Source organism: Monodon monoceros, unplaced genomic scaffold (assembly GCF_005190385.1).
Source record: "Monodon monoceros isolate NGI ecotype Baffin Bay Population unplaced genomic scaffold, NGI_Narwhal_1 Super_Scaffold_18, whole genome shotgun sequence".
Classification (NCBI taxonomy): Eukaryota; Metazoa; Chordata; class Mammalia; order Artiodactyla; family Monodontidae; genus Monodon; species Monodon monoceros.
Window position 1 is genome coordinate 156,339,569 of NW_021703774.1, and position 13,229 is coordinate 156,352,797.

At 48.8% G+C, this 13,229-nt stretch overlaps 1 pseudogene; it reads left to right on the forward strand.

Moving 5' to 3' along the window:
* Window positions 1-6,585: 6,585 nt before the first annotated feature.
* Window positions 6,586-7,637, forward strand: LOC114898010 (annotated as a pseudogene).
* Window positions 7,638-13,229: the final 5,592 nt, after the last annotated feature.

A 13,229-nucleotide genomic window follows, 5' to 3' on the forward strand; every position in this document is an offset into this window, starting at 1 on the left:
AGGGATTAATATACCTGCAAGTGTAGAGAAACAGCCCCCTCTGATTTTTTAGATTGAAATTTTCCAGAAGGGGGTGATGTGCTGCCTTGTCCTGGCCTCACCCCGCCCAAGATGGAGGCGAGCTGGGCTCTCACATCCCCACATCGCCCTGCACAGAGGGGCAGACCCCCTGCAGACAACTCACTCTGTAGCCTTCTCCTGGTGCTTCCTCCTCTTCCAGCCTCATGCTTCTCATCTGTAAAATGGAGATAATCGTTTCTGCTCCAGCTGTCTCACGGGAGTAGTGAGGAGATGAAATGAGGAGGTGGATAAAGAAGCTTCATTCCTTGGTATCTTGACAAGCCCACCCACTTTTCTCCCAGTCTTGAATCTCTTGCAAGGGACCAGAATCATTCTATCTCTCACACCTCCAAAGGCAAGATTACTGTCAGCAGCTGTGTGATCCTAGCAAGTCACCCATCCTCTTGGAGCCTCAGTGGAGGGTTGGGATTCAGGATTACCACAGCTCTTCCAACCATGTAATGCCATGTAAACTACACCCATTGAGAGAAACCTACACGGGTCAATTGGTCCATCCCCCTGTGCCCATCACCCAGCCCAGACAGATGCTCAACTCTCCAGATCCCAAAGGAAGCAGGACCTGGTTTCTTGAGCCACTCAGCCCAAGGGTTCTCTATTCTGATCTCATTGGGCCTCAGTTTTCAAATCTGTAATATGGGGACAATCCCCTGCTCAAACTCCCCCATGGCCCCCAGTATCCCCCACCCATCCTTGCCCATCCCTCTTACCATCCTCCTGTCCGTGAGGACTCAGATGCACTCTGGCTTTGAGCCTCCTGTCCCCTGGGCCTCGCTCTCTGCCCTGGCCTCCACTTCCTGCTTCTGACCCATTTACAGAGCAGGGATGAAGCTATCCCTTATGAATATGCATGTGGGACAATAAGGGCTTGGGATTGGGGGAGCTTCTGGGGAGAGGCATTCACGAGACACCATCCACCCATACACAGCCCCCCACCAAGGCTGCCCTCCCTCCCAAAGGGTGCATGGGAGTTTGAGGCAAAGGCCTGAAGTAACAACAATAATGATATCCGCAGCAACTATGTTTAAGTGCTTACAGCACGCCAGGCACCCTGCTAAGAGCATCTTCTGTAAGACGCTTTTAAGATGGGAACTATTTTGACGCTTAACAGATAAGGAAATCCATGCTCCAAGAAGTAGCACTCACGTAAGTCACACGTGAAACATATAAAGTGATTACAAGCAGAGCAAGGATGGAACCCAGGTTTTGTCGGACTCCAGAGCTGGTACTCTTTTTTTTTTTTTGGCCGCGCCATGCAGCTTGCGGGATCTTAGTTTCCCGACCAGGGATTGAACCAGGGCCTCGGCAGTGGAAGCGTGGAGTCCTAACCACTGGACCACCAGGGAATTCTCAGAGCTGGTACTCTATTTTTTTTTTTTTTTTTTTGCGGTACGCGGGCCTCTCACTGTTGTGGCCTCTCCCGTTGTGGAGCACAGGCTCCGGACACGCAGGCTCAGCGGCCATGGCTCACAGGCCCAGCCGCTCCGCGGCATGTGGGATCTTCCCAGACCGGGGCACGAACCCGTGTCCCCTGCATCGGCAGGCGGACTCTCAACCACTGCGCCACCAGGGAAGCCCAGAGCTGGTACTCTTAACCTCTGCCATGCAGATGCACAGGGCCAAGCTCGGGAGCGCATGGTCGGGGGCCACATCTGGACCTCACACTCCAGCAGATGTGTCTTAGGCGACCAAGGCTTTAGGAGAGGACTCAGGTCCTGGAATTGACTCCATCTGGAGAATATGGAGACAGACAGACAGACAGGTGTGTGCATGAACACAGACACACACACGATGTACATGTAAGCACGGATGCGTGCAGAATGTGTTGTGTGTGCATGGCGGTGAGCGTGTGTGACGCGTATGCCCCTGAGGCTGCCCAGGGGATGCAAAGCTCTGCCGCTTTTGTTCCTTTTTCAACCGACCACAGGGCCTGCTGGGTGCCATGTGCCGAGGATGTGGTGTGAACAAGGCAACAGTGTCCCTGCCCTCCTGGAGTGGCAGTCTGGTGGGCTTTGTACCCAGATGTGGTTAACACTCCAGAAGGAACTTTTGTGGGAGGTTTTCTCTGTGGGATGTGACTGGGAGGTGAGGGAGAAGACTGTGGGAAAAGTGGAAAAGATGAGACATGTGGGGCGGGGAGCTGCAGGGGAGCCCCTGACACTTGCCGGAAGCAAAGGCTGGAAGAGTAAACCAGGGCCTGGCACGGACTACCCGAGGGTCACAGGTCTGAGGATTCTAGGTCTCTGGATGCTCCTTTTACAGATATCAAAAGTCTGCCACAAATGCACATGTGGCACTGTGTGTGTGTGTGTGTGTCTTTATGTGTGTGTGTGCACAGGTGATTATGTGTGATGTTTGCATATGTGAATTCATGTCAATATGTGTAAGGAGAGGACATGCATGAATTGGAGAACATGGGTGAATCATGTGAGGTGTGTGCCCGTGAGGGTTTTACATGTGGGGGGGTGTGTGTGAGTGTGAGTGTGAGTGCAGCAAGACCTGTTACTGTCAGGGAGAAGGAGGCGGGAAAAGAGTGTCATTTGACTGAGTCCTCACATTCGTGAGCCTCAAAAATGCATCAAAAAACAGATGGACGGGTGGAGGGATAGAGAGATGAAAGGATGGATTTGGATGGATTTGGATGGATGAATGGAAAAAGGGATGGATATGAGTTGAAGCAAATATTGCAAGATGCTCCTCGTAGATTCCAGATGATAAGGATATGGGTGTTCAGTGTACAATTGTTTCAACCTTTCTGGATGCTTGACATTTTTCATAATAAAATGCTAGAAAACAATGTACACTCAAAGGAGGCTGGATGTCTAGTCCCAGGGAATCACGCGCAAGATGGAAAGAACGGGACGCTCATCATACAATTTTAAACTATATCCCATCACCAGACCACACAGCACTGTGAACTCATATCATTTGTAATTCCTGCAATGATCTTATGAATCTCTCAATTGCATTGGATTTGTGAGTGTGTGTGTGCGCATGTTAAAGATGTTAATTTATTAAATAAAAGTATGTTAAACACACCACAGTTGTGGCCAGACTGTTTCGGCATGTCTTCATTTTTAAATTATTGGGAGCCTCAAAAATAAGAACTGGTTTGGGCCTCTCTTGGCCTGTGAGAGTCCCTGCTGTGTGAGGCGTGCATGTGGGTTTGCACATACACGCACTGTGGGGATGCAAGCACACATGGCTGGGTGAGGCTGACACCCATGGGAGTGCCCACCCAGGAGCTCAGCCTCCTCTAGGTCCCCATGAGGCCAGCACCGTTCTCAGGGCGAGGGAATGTCTTGGGGCTGAAGAAGGGAAGCCACCGGCCCCATGGCAGTCTTGGGGACCAAGAACTCTCTCATCCAAGGCTTGGACACTCTCAGGCCAAGCGGTGTCCCCTAGCCAGCGGTGGAGTGTGGGCGGCGGAACCTGGGGTGTTTCCCCAGGACAGCAGGGTAAGGCAGGGTGTCCTGCGGCCCCGTGCCTCCTCCCTTTCTCTCCATACACTCCCTTCCTCTCCTCCCTTCCTCTCCTCCTGACTAACCACTCTTCCTCCCTGCTCAGTGCCTGTTGGTCCAAACTGTCAGCAACCCCCATTGTACAGAAGGGGAAACTGAGGCCTGGAGAGAGCAGAGCTACCCAGGCCACACAGCAAGGTAGCAGCAGCATCAGAACTGAGCTCCAGCCTGCATGCTATTCTCTGCACCACTGCCGGCCACCTCTGCATCTCCCTCCTTCTGTAAGGAAGGGTGGGGGTCCAGGCCCAGCAGACCCAGCAGGTGAGGCCCCAGAGTGCCCTCCTGCCTGTGTGGGTCACATACAAGATCCAGTAGGCCACGTGGGCGCCAAAAACAGAGCATGGCTGGGAGGCTGGACTCAGGTTCTAATCCCAGCTCTGCCATAGACCCTGTTGGAGTGAACCTGGACAGTTCCCTGTCCCTCCCAGGGCTTCAGTTTCTCCACCTGTAAAACAAATGTGGTGAACTACAGCAGTAGTTCACATGTTTGGAAGCAGAACCCTGAGCAGCTACAAGAGTTGCTGCCCTTTGTTGGTGCAGGGAAGGCAAATAGATCTCCATCCACTCAGCCCCCTCATCTGCCCTCCACCAAGGAACTCGCCAAAGAAATTTCCACCCAATTGCAGAACCAGGGGATAAGAGATCAGGCTTCATCACCAAACAAGGCTGGGCTGCTTACCAGCTGTGTAAGGCTCCCCAAGCCTCAGCTTGCTCCTCTGTAAAATGGGGTTAACAGTACCAACCTCCTAGGGCTGTGTGAGATTAAATGAAATAATTCATGTCCAGTGCTTGGTACATGATGAACCTAGTAAAACTTCAGGCAACAGTGGCTCTTATTACTAGTCACCCCCAGATGAGAACCACTGCATAAGCCTGCTGGCTTCACCATGCGTTGTATCTGTTGTTCTGGCCCCAAAGCCAGTGCATTTTGGCAGCTGCTACCCCAGATTCCTCAGCTGGCCTATCTCTGCAGCTGCTCCAGAGCAGCTGGGCATGCAGAGGCTGCTTCGAGGCCAGGCCTGGCCCCGAGGAGGGGAAGAATAGGGCTCCCTGTAATCAGGCTGGCCTGGGAGCAGGGGCCGGGAGCAGGGTCAGTTTCATCTGGATGACAAAGCCTCTGACAGGCCATTATTAGCTCCCCTCCCCTGCCCTGCGCCAGGCCCTGACCTGGCTCCTGAAGCTCCAGAGAGAAGGCAGCAGGTATTTAGCCAAAGCCTTTCTTCCCCCGGGGCCGTCCCCTGGCTGCCTGGTGACACAAGCAGGAGGGAAAGTCAGCTTGAAGCCAGGGTCCCCAACCCACCAGGCAGCAATCAGCCCCAGGGTGGACAGCCACTTGGAATTGAGAATCCTGCAATGTTGGAGCTGAAGGAAACTCACAGCTACCTAACGTATATATATATACAGTGGAATATTATTCAGTCTTAAAAGGGAAGGAGGGACTTCCCTGGTGATGCAGTGGTTAAGAGTCTGCCTTTCAATGCAGGGGACAGGGGTTTGAGCCCTGGTCCAGGAAGATCCCACATGCCGCGGAGCAACTAAGCCCGTGCGCCACAACTACTGAGCCCGTGCTCTAGAGCCCACGAGCCACAACTACTGAGCCCGCGTGCCACAACTACTGAGCCTGCTTGCCGCAACTACAGAAGCCCGCACGGCTAGAGCTCCGCAACAAGAGAAGCCACAGCAATGAGAAGCCTGCGCACCCCCAACGAAGTGTAGCCCCTGCTCATCGCAACTGAAAAGAAAGCCCGCGTGCAGCAATGAAGACCCAATGCAGCCAAAAATAAATAAATAAATAAATAAATCTTTTATAAACAAGAAACACCTCTAGTGTCTCCTCTTATTTAACAGATGGGGAAACTGAGGCTGAGACAGGGGAAAGGACTTACACCCATGCACACAATGGGTGACTGTTGAGAGGTGCTCCCTGACTTTCTGTTCCTTCCCCAGCAAGCTCCGCTCTCACCCCGGGCTGCACAGCTGCTGCATCCAACTCCTAACCTGGACTCCAGATTCCAGCTGGCTCTTTGGCACACCTACCAGTGCAATTTCTTCAATCTTTTAAAAAAATAACGGTACTCCTTTACTCTGAGTTTTGTTTCTCCCAGTTATAAAATATACCTGTTCCATGAGAGCAGGGACCTCATTTGTCTGGTTCACCCCAGGATCCAATCCCCCAGATTTTTGCGTCAGGCAGGGCATTGAGGGAATACAAGAATGCTTTAAAAAAGTAAAAAGAAATCACCCGTGACTTCCCACCCTCAACGTGCTTTAATATATCTTATTCTTTTTTAAAAATTTATTTTATTGAATTATAGTTGATTTACAATGTTGTGTTAATTTCTGCTGTACAGCAGTGATTCAGTTATACATATATATACATTCTTTTTCATATTCTTTTCCATTATAGTTTATCAAAGGATATTGAATATAGTTCCCTGTGCTATACAGTAGAACCTTGTTGTGTATCTATTCTATATAGAATAGTTTGCATCTGCTAGTCCCAAACTCCCAGTCCATCCCTCCCCTACCCCCCTCCCCCTTGGCAACCACAAGTCTGTTCTCTATGTCTGTGAGTCTGTTTCTGTTTCATAGATAGGTTCATTTGTGCCATATTTTAGATTCTACATGTAAGTGATAACATATGGTATTTGTGTTTCTCTTTCTGACCTCCTTTGCTTAGTATGATCATCTCTAGTTGAATCCATGTTGCTGCAAATGGCATTATTTCATACTTTTTATGGCTGAGTAGTATTCCATTGTATAGATGTACCAACATCTTCTTTATTCATTCATCTGTTGATGGACATTTAGGTTGTTTCCATGTCTTGGCTACTGTGAATAGTGCTGCTATGAACATGAGGGTACCACTTCACCATGAACATTTTCCTGGCCATTAAGATGTTTTCCTGAGGAGGGACCACGTGGGGGTTGGCAGAGCTGAATCTCTGGCGGGCGTCCAGTTTGGGGCCAGGTTGGAGTTGGAACCATGGAGATTTGGAAGGAAACCCCACCCCCAACTTGTGCCCCTGGCAGCGGGGAGTGGAACCATCCCCCTAATGTGCCCACCTGTATGGAGCATCAGTTGGAGGCGGTGTGGTATCGGGGCATTCCTGCTAACGGCTTCCAGCTTGAGTGGCCTCTGCTGGGCTGGCTCCCTCTGACTTTTTAGGGACCATTGTGCTGTCCGCAAGGAAGATTTCTGCTCCGCTGGAGTCCAGACGGAGGCTGGAGTGGCTGACCTCACTTGGGTAGGGGACAGAGGTATCCTAATGGCTTCCAATTCAGGTGCTGTTGAATTGTGGGACCTGGATGAGAATGAGACACTCATTGACAGCAAGTTCTGCAAGTATGAGCACCATGACATCGTGTCTGCAGTGTCCCAAGCTCTGGCACACAGCGGTTGGTGGTAGCAAAGACTTCTGCATCACGGTTTGGGACCTTGCTCGGTAGATGATTCTGAATTCATACCGAGCTCACTCTGGGCAGGTCACCTGTGTTGCTGCCTCTCTACACAAGGACTCCGTGTTTCTTTCATGCACTGAGGACAGTAGAATTTCACTGTGGGATATCCACTGCCCCAAGCCAGCATCACAGATGGGCTGCAGTGCCTCTGACTACCTTCCTACCTCCCAGCCTTGGCATCCTCAGTGGAGTAAAGTCTTTGTCTTCGGTGATGAGAATGGACTGTCTCCCTTGTGGGCACAAAGAGTGCAAGCTGTGCCCTCAGCTCAGCTGTGCGCTCCCAGCGTTTCACTGGGCTGGTGTTCTCCCCACACAGCGCTCCCTTCCGGCCTCTGTCAGTGAAGACGGCTCACTTGCTGTGCTGGACTCAGGCATTGCCGAGGGGTGTAGAAGCTGAGCCCACAGAGGCTGTGAGAGATACTACTCTGTCCCTGCGAAATCACTCCCTTCTTACCCCAGTGGGCTGGGACTGTCAGGTCACCCACCATATCGTGCCCACAGAACCTCTCCCAGAGCCTGGACCTAAAAGTGTTACCAAGTAGGTTGGATTTCAGACAAAAAGCAAATCCCCCGTGAGTATCCAATCCCTTTGCCCCTGCCCTCTCAGTTTGTGAGACAACACAGGATCCTTATACAGTGCGTTGATACGTCAGACCTGTGCAGTTAATAGGCACTGTCTCTCAGCCTGGGGCAAGCTGGATTCTGGGGTTCTGTAGTCAGGGAAGAAAAACTTCCTTGAACATGGATATGTATGTGTGTCTGAGTGTGTGTGTAGATACATAGCTGTTGCTGGCAGGGGGAATAAAAAAGCCATCCCACATCTTTCCCTAGACCCAATCCCCACCCCACAATGTTAATAAAAGATTTTGTTTTTAAAGAAAAAGGTTTTTTTCCTTTTTTTTGAATTTTATTTTTTTAATACAGCAGATTCTTATTAGTTCTCTATTTTATGCATATTAGTGCATATATGTCAATCCCAGTCTCCCAGTTCATCCCACCACCACTACCACCACCACTCCACCCCACCCCACCCCCGTTTTCCCCCCTTGGTGTCCATACATTTGTTCTCTACATCTGTGTCTCTATTTCTGCCTTGCAAACTGGTTCAGCAGTACAGAAGATTTTTTTTTTAAAGCAAGACGTTATTTGAGAGATTTTGTTTTGTTTTGTTTTTTGGGGTTATTTGGCCACGTCCTGCAGCATGTGGGATCTTAGTTCCCTGTCCAGGGATCAAACCCACGACCCCTGCATTGGAAGTGAGGAGTCTCAACCACTGGACCACCAGGGAAGTCCAACAAAAGGTTTTTATGCTTCCCATGTAGCTGTGCGTGAGGAATTGGCCTTGTCTGGATGAGGTATGGGATGTGGGCATCCCTGGATTCTTGGAAGCAGCTCATAGACTGCTCATAGAGATAGGAGCAACTTAATTTTTTTATGGAGCTTAATTCACCTTTATCATGTGCTTCCGTTCACATCCAGCCCAGCTCACCTTGAGGAAGAGCCAGCACACTCACCACAGTTTTGCTCATCTCCTTGCTATTAAACTGAGCCAGAAGTCCACTTTCTGGCTGAATAAGAAGTTTGGCTGGTACCTGTGTAATGTCCACCCCACACCCCCATGGAATTACATATATGAGAGATGAGTGTATTTCTGCCACAGACGCCATAGAAAAAAGTTTCAGGATGGAGAGCTTAATGGCATTTCAGTTAAAAACTGACACAGGCTTGCATAGGAATATCTGCTCTTGTCCCACCTGAAAACAGCCTGGGGCCTGAGCTTTTTTGCCTCTGGGCCCCTGTCTCTGGATATAAGAAGACTGAATGCTGTTTTGGGGGACTCTGAAGATTTTAAATGCGGCATCAGATAGAGGATCAGAAGTACCAGTCAGTGAAATAAGAAGTTGATTCATTGTTTTAAAAAAAGGAAAAAAAAGATGTTTTCTTAACACCATTGAGAGTGGCTGTGTCAGTGGGTGTCCCCCTCCTCAGAAGTCACCTTCTTAGCAAGGCTCCTGGGACCACTCAGCCTAAAGTGATCCACTCGATCACTTTATTTTCTTCATGACATATATCACTATCTGAAATTATCTTATTCCCGCATCTGTTCACTAGTGTCTTGTTTGTCTGCTTATTAAACTAGCCACGAGGCAGTTTAAGCCCTAGGACAGGAGGAACTAATGCACCACTGGCACCTAGCATACAGCTCTCCTCACCAAACATTCATGGACTGTGTGCCAGGCAGAGTCCTAGGCCCTCAGAGTACAGCAGTGAATAAAACAGACAAAAACCCTTGCCCCTGTGGAGCTTACATTCTAGTGGGGAATGAATGAATGAATGAATGAATTTAACTACCTCCTGTTGTTGGACATTTAGGTCATTGCTCCTTAAGCTTTCCCCCTGCTTTACCTCTCATATAACCAGGAAATTTCTTTAAATTCTCACATTTGATCATTCAAATAAATGTAAAGTTTGCATTCTATGCAGAGTGACCAACTTACCCTGTTTTGCCTGGGACTTTTCTGATTTTAGTCTTGGGCAAACTGGGACAGCTGGTCACCCTAATTCTTTGCTCGACTGTATTCATGATTTCTTCTCAAAAAACAAAACAGCTTTATTGAAAGATATTCCACATACCATAAAATCCATTTGTTTTAAAGCGTACATTTCACTGGGTTTTAGAACAATCACAAGGTTGTGTGATCACCACCACTATCTAATTCCAGAACATTTTCAGCACCCCAAAAAGAAATATTGTACCCGTTAAGCAGTCACTTCTCATTCCTCTCTCCCCACAGCCCCTGACAACTACTGATCTACTTTCTGTCTCTATAAATTTATCTGTTCTGGACATTTCAAATAACGGAATTATGTGGCCTTTTGTATAACAGTCTTCTTTCACTTAACATAATATTTTTAAGGTTCATCCATATCATAGCATGTATCAGCACTTCATTCTTTTTTATTGCCAAATAACATTACATTATACGAATAAAGCATTTTTAAAAATTCTATTTGTTCATCAGCTGACAGACATTTATATTGCTTCCACTTTGGGGCTATTATGAATGATGCTGCTATGAACATTGATAAACAAGTTTTTGTGTGGACATATGTTTTTATTTCTCTTGAGTACATACCTAGGAGTTGAATTGCTGGGTCATATGGTAACTCTGTTGAACATTTTGAAAACTGCCAAACTGCCTTCCAAAGTTGCTGCACCCTTTTCCATTCCTATCAGCAATGGGTGAGGGTTCCAACTGCTTCACATCCTTGTCAACACTTGTCATTGTCTATATTTTTTATTGTGGCCATGTGGTGTGATTGTCATGTTTGTTTGAACACAAAAATTAGGTTTGAAATTACTTATCATCAAATAAAGTCGACCCCCTTGGAATGTCTCCCATGTCAATCATGTGCCCCGGAGAACCCCAACAGACCTCTCGGGAGCTGTGAGGACAAGGGCACCAGCCTGATCTGTGTGGGTTAAAGTCATTTCCAAAGTTTTGATATTGTAAACAACACTTTTTGATAATAAAAAAAATTTACTTTGGGGACTTCCCTGGTGGTCCAGTGGTTAAGACTCTGCACTCCCACTGCAGGGGGCACGGGTTTGATCCCTGGTCGGGGAACTAAGATCCCGCAAGCTACACAACGTGGCAAAAAAAAAAAAAAAAAAGTTAAAAACATTACTTTCGATTTGTTTGATTACTAGTGAAGTGGAAATATTTTCACATTTATTTTTTGTATCATTTATATGTATTATTATTTATATTTTTCATATATTTTTGTTTGTATTTCTTATTTGGTCCCAGAATAATCTTTTCAGAAGAAGAATCTGATCACACCCTTGTTTAGAACTTTAAGTGGCTCTGCACTGCCCACAGAATAAAGACTCACTCTCTTACATCGGACCCTGCCTGTTCCTCTGGCCCCTTTTCACGTCCGGACAACGTGCAGTTTCCAAAAAGAGTCCTTCCATCTCTCTCCTGCTTTTGGCAATTTGTGGACATCCCCTCCCTCTGGATGACTTCCAGGCTCGCCACCACATGTCTGATGGAATCGTTTGTTCACAGGACCAGCTTCCTGGGGACACGAACTCTGCAGAAGGGCTCCTTAGTTAGGAAGCACCCTTTGATTGGTTTAATGCTCTGCTGTCACCGTTTTGAAATTCTTAATGATTTTTTAACAACGGGTCTCACATTTTTATTCTGCACTGGGACCCGTCCATTATGTATGTAACCTGTCCTGCTTGTTTACCTTCTGCCTCTCACACAGGTTAATACACTCCTTGACCTCAGAATCTGTCTGTGCCCCTCTGTGCCCCCAGTGCCTGGTGGAAGCTGAATAAATGAATGCCTAAAATGTATGAATAAAATGAATGAATGAGGGCTTCCCTGGTGGTGCAGTGGTTGAGAATCTGCCTGCTAATGCAGGGCACACGGGTTCGATCCCTCGTCTGGGAAGATCCCACGTGCCGCAGAGCAACTAAGCCCACGAGCCACAACTACTGAGCCTGTGTGCTGCAGCAGCTGAATCCCGTGCACCTAGAGCCCATGCTCCGCAGCAAGAGAAATCACCGCAGTGAGAAGCCCGCACACCACAATGAAGAGTAGCCCCCACTCGCCGCACTGAGAGAAAGCCCGCGTGCGTGCAGCAACGAAGATCCAACGCAGCCAAAAATAAATTTGAAGGAAGGAAGGAGGGAGGGAGGAAAGGAACACAGGAAGGAAGGAAGGGAGGAAGGAAGGAAGGATGGAAGAAATTCACCTGTTATACCTTGAGGAATAAGGTAGGAGGAATTTTCATTGTAAACAGAAGTTGAAAGAACATTCCCAGTAGAGGGGACATGGGTGAAAATTCCCCGTAGGCAGGAAGGACAAGGAGGCCCTGGGAAATGTGGTTGCACTGGCCTCAGCTGAACCCCCAGGATGTGGGGGAAGGTGCGTGTGGGGGGCAGAGGCAATGGCTGGTCTCCAAAAGGAGCTCTTTCCCTGAATGGGGGCAGGGAGAAAGCCCTGGAATCCAGAAGAGGGGGTGCTAATTAGTGCCCCCAGAGGGATCTCTCGTGTCATTGGGTGGTGAGAGAGGTCAGTCCAGGAAGTCAAGGGGAGCCAATGAGGACAGCTTGGCTCAAGTCCAGACCATCAAGGCTGAGTGATCTTAATGACTCCAATCAAAATGCCTTTGCCACCATTGGGACAGACCTCAGGTCTCTGACCCAGGGGTCAGCACCTCCTGCCTGGTGCCCCAGCAGAAATGTCTTCTCTGGGCCGCAGGCCCTCCACCCCAGCCCACCCTTGGCCCCCTTCCCCTTGGCAGCTGGATAGTCCTCAGGGTCCCAGGACCAAAGAGAAGTTAGAATAGGCCCCAGCCATGGGTGCCCCAGCTGCCTCCAGGGGCAGGAGATAATGACCTCTTGGGGCTTATGGGCATAGGGCTTGGCCCTGCCCAGCACAAGGGAAGCAGCCCAGATGTCTGCAACCTCCCTGCTCCACGGAGTTTAATGTTGCCAATCTGGGTCCATCTACTTCGCCCCTCACCCCCTGCTACTTTCCCTCCTTTACTCCTGACCTCCCAGCCACAGTGGCTTTCCTTCCAGCCCTTGATAAGTCAAGTTCATTCTCACATCTCAAGCAAGTGCATCTCACCTTTGCACTTGCTATTCTCTCTGCCTGGAATGTTCATTCCCCATATCCAGGCATGTCTGCCTCTTATCATCAGGCGGCCCCCAGCTCAAACACCACCTCCTCACTCAGGAACACTCCAAGTGTCCTCCCCAGCTGGATGCACGGCCAGCCCTTCTCTACCCCATGACCTTCTTTAATTTTCAGACTGCCTGGCTCAGAGTCCTACCCCGATTATCTACTAGCTGGTGCAAGTTACTGAACCTCTCTGTGCCTCTATTTCCTCACCTATAAAATGGGGATAATAGTAACACATGTCATTATGTTGTTGGAAGGAGTAAATGAGATGACACAGGCGCATAGTAAGGCTCCATAAAGGGTAGCCATTGTGACCATCACTGTCTGCCCACCCCAGCTCCCCTTGAGAGAAGAAACTGTCTGCTTGCTCATAGCTGCAACCCCAGGGCCTAGAACAGTGCTTGGTACATAAAAGCCACTCCAGAAATATGTATTGATCTGTTTGTTTTCTCCTGATATTTTGCCC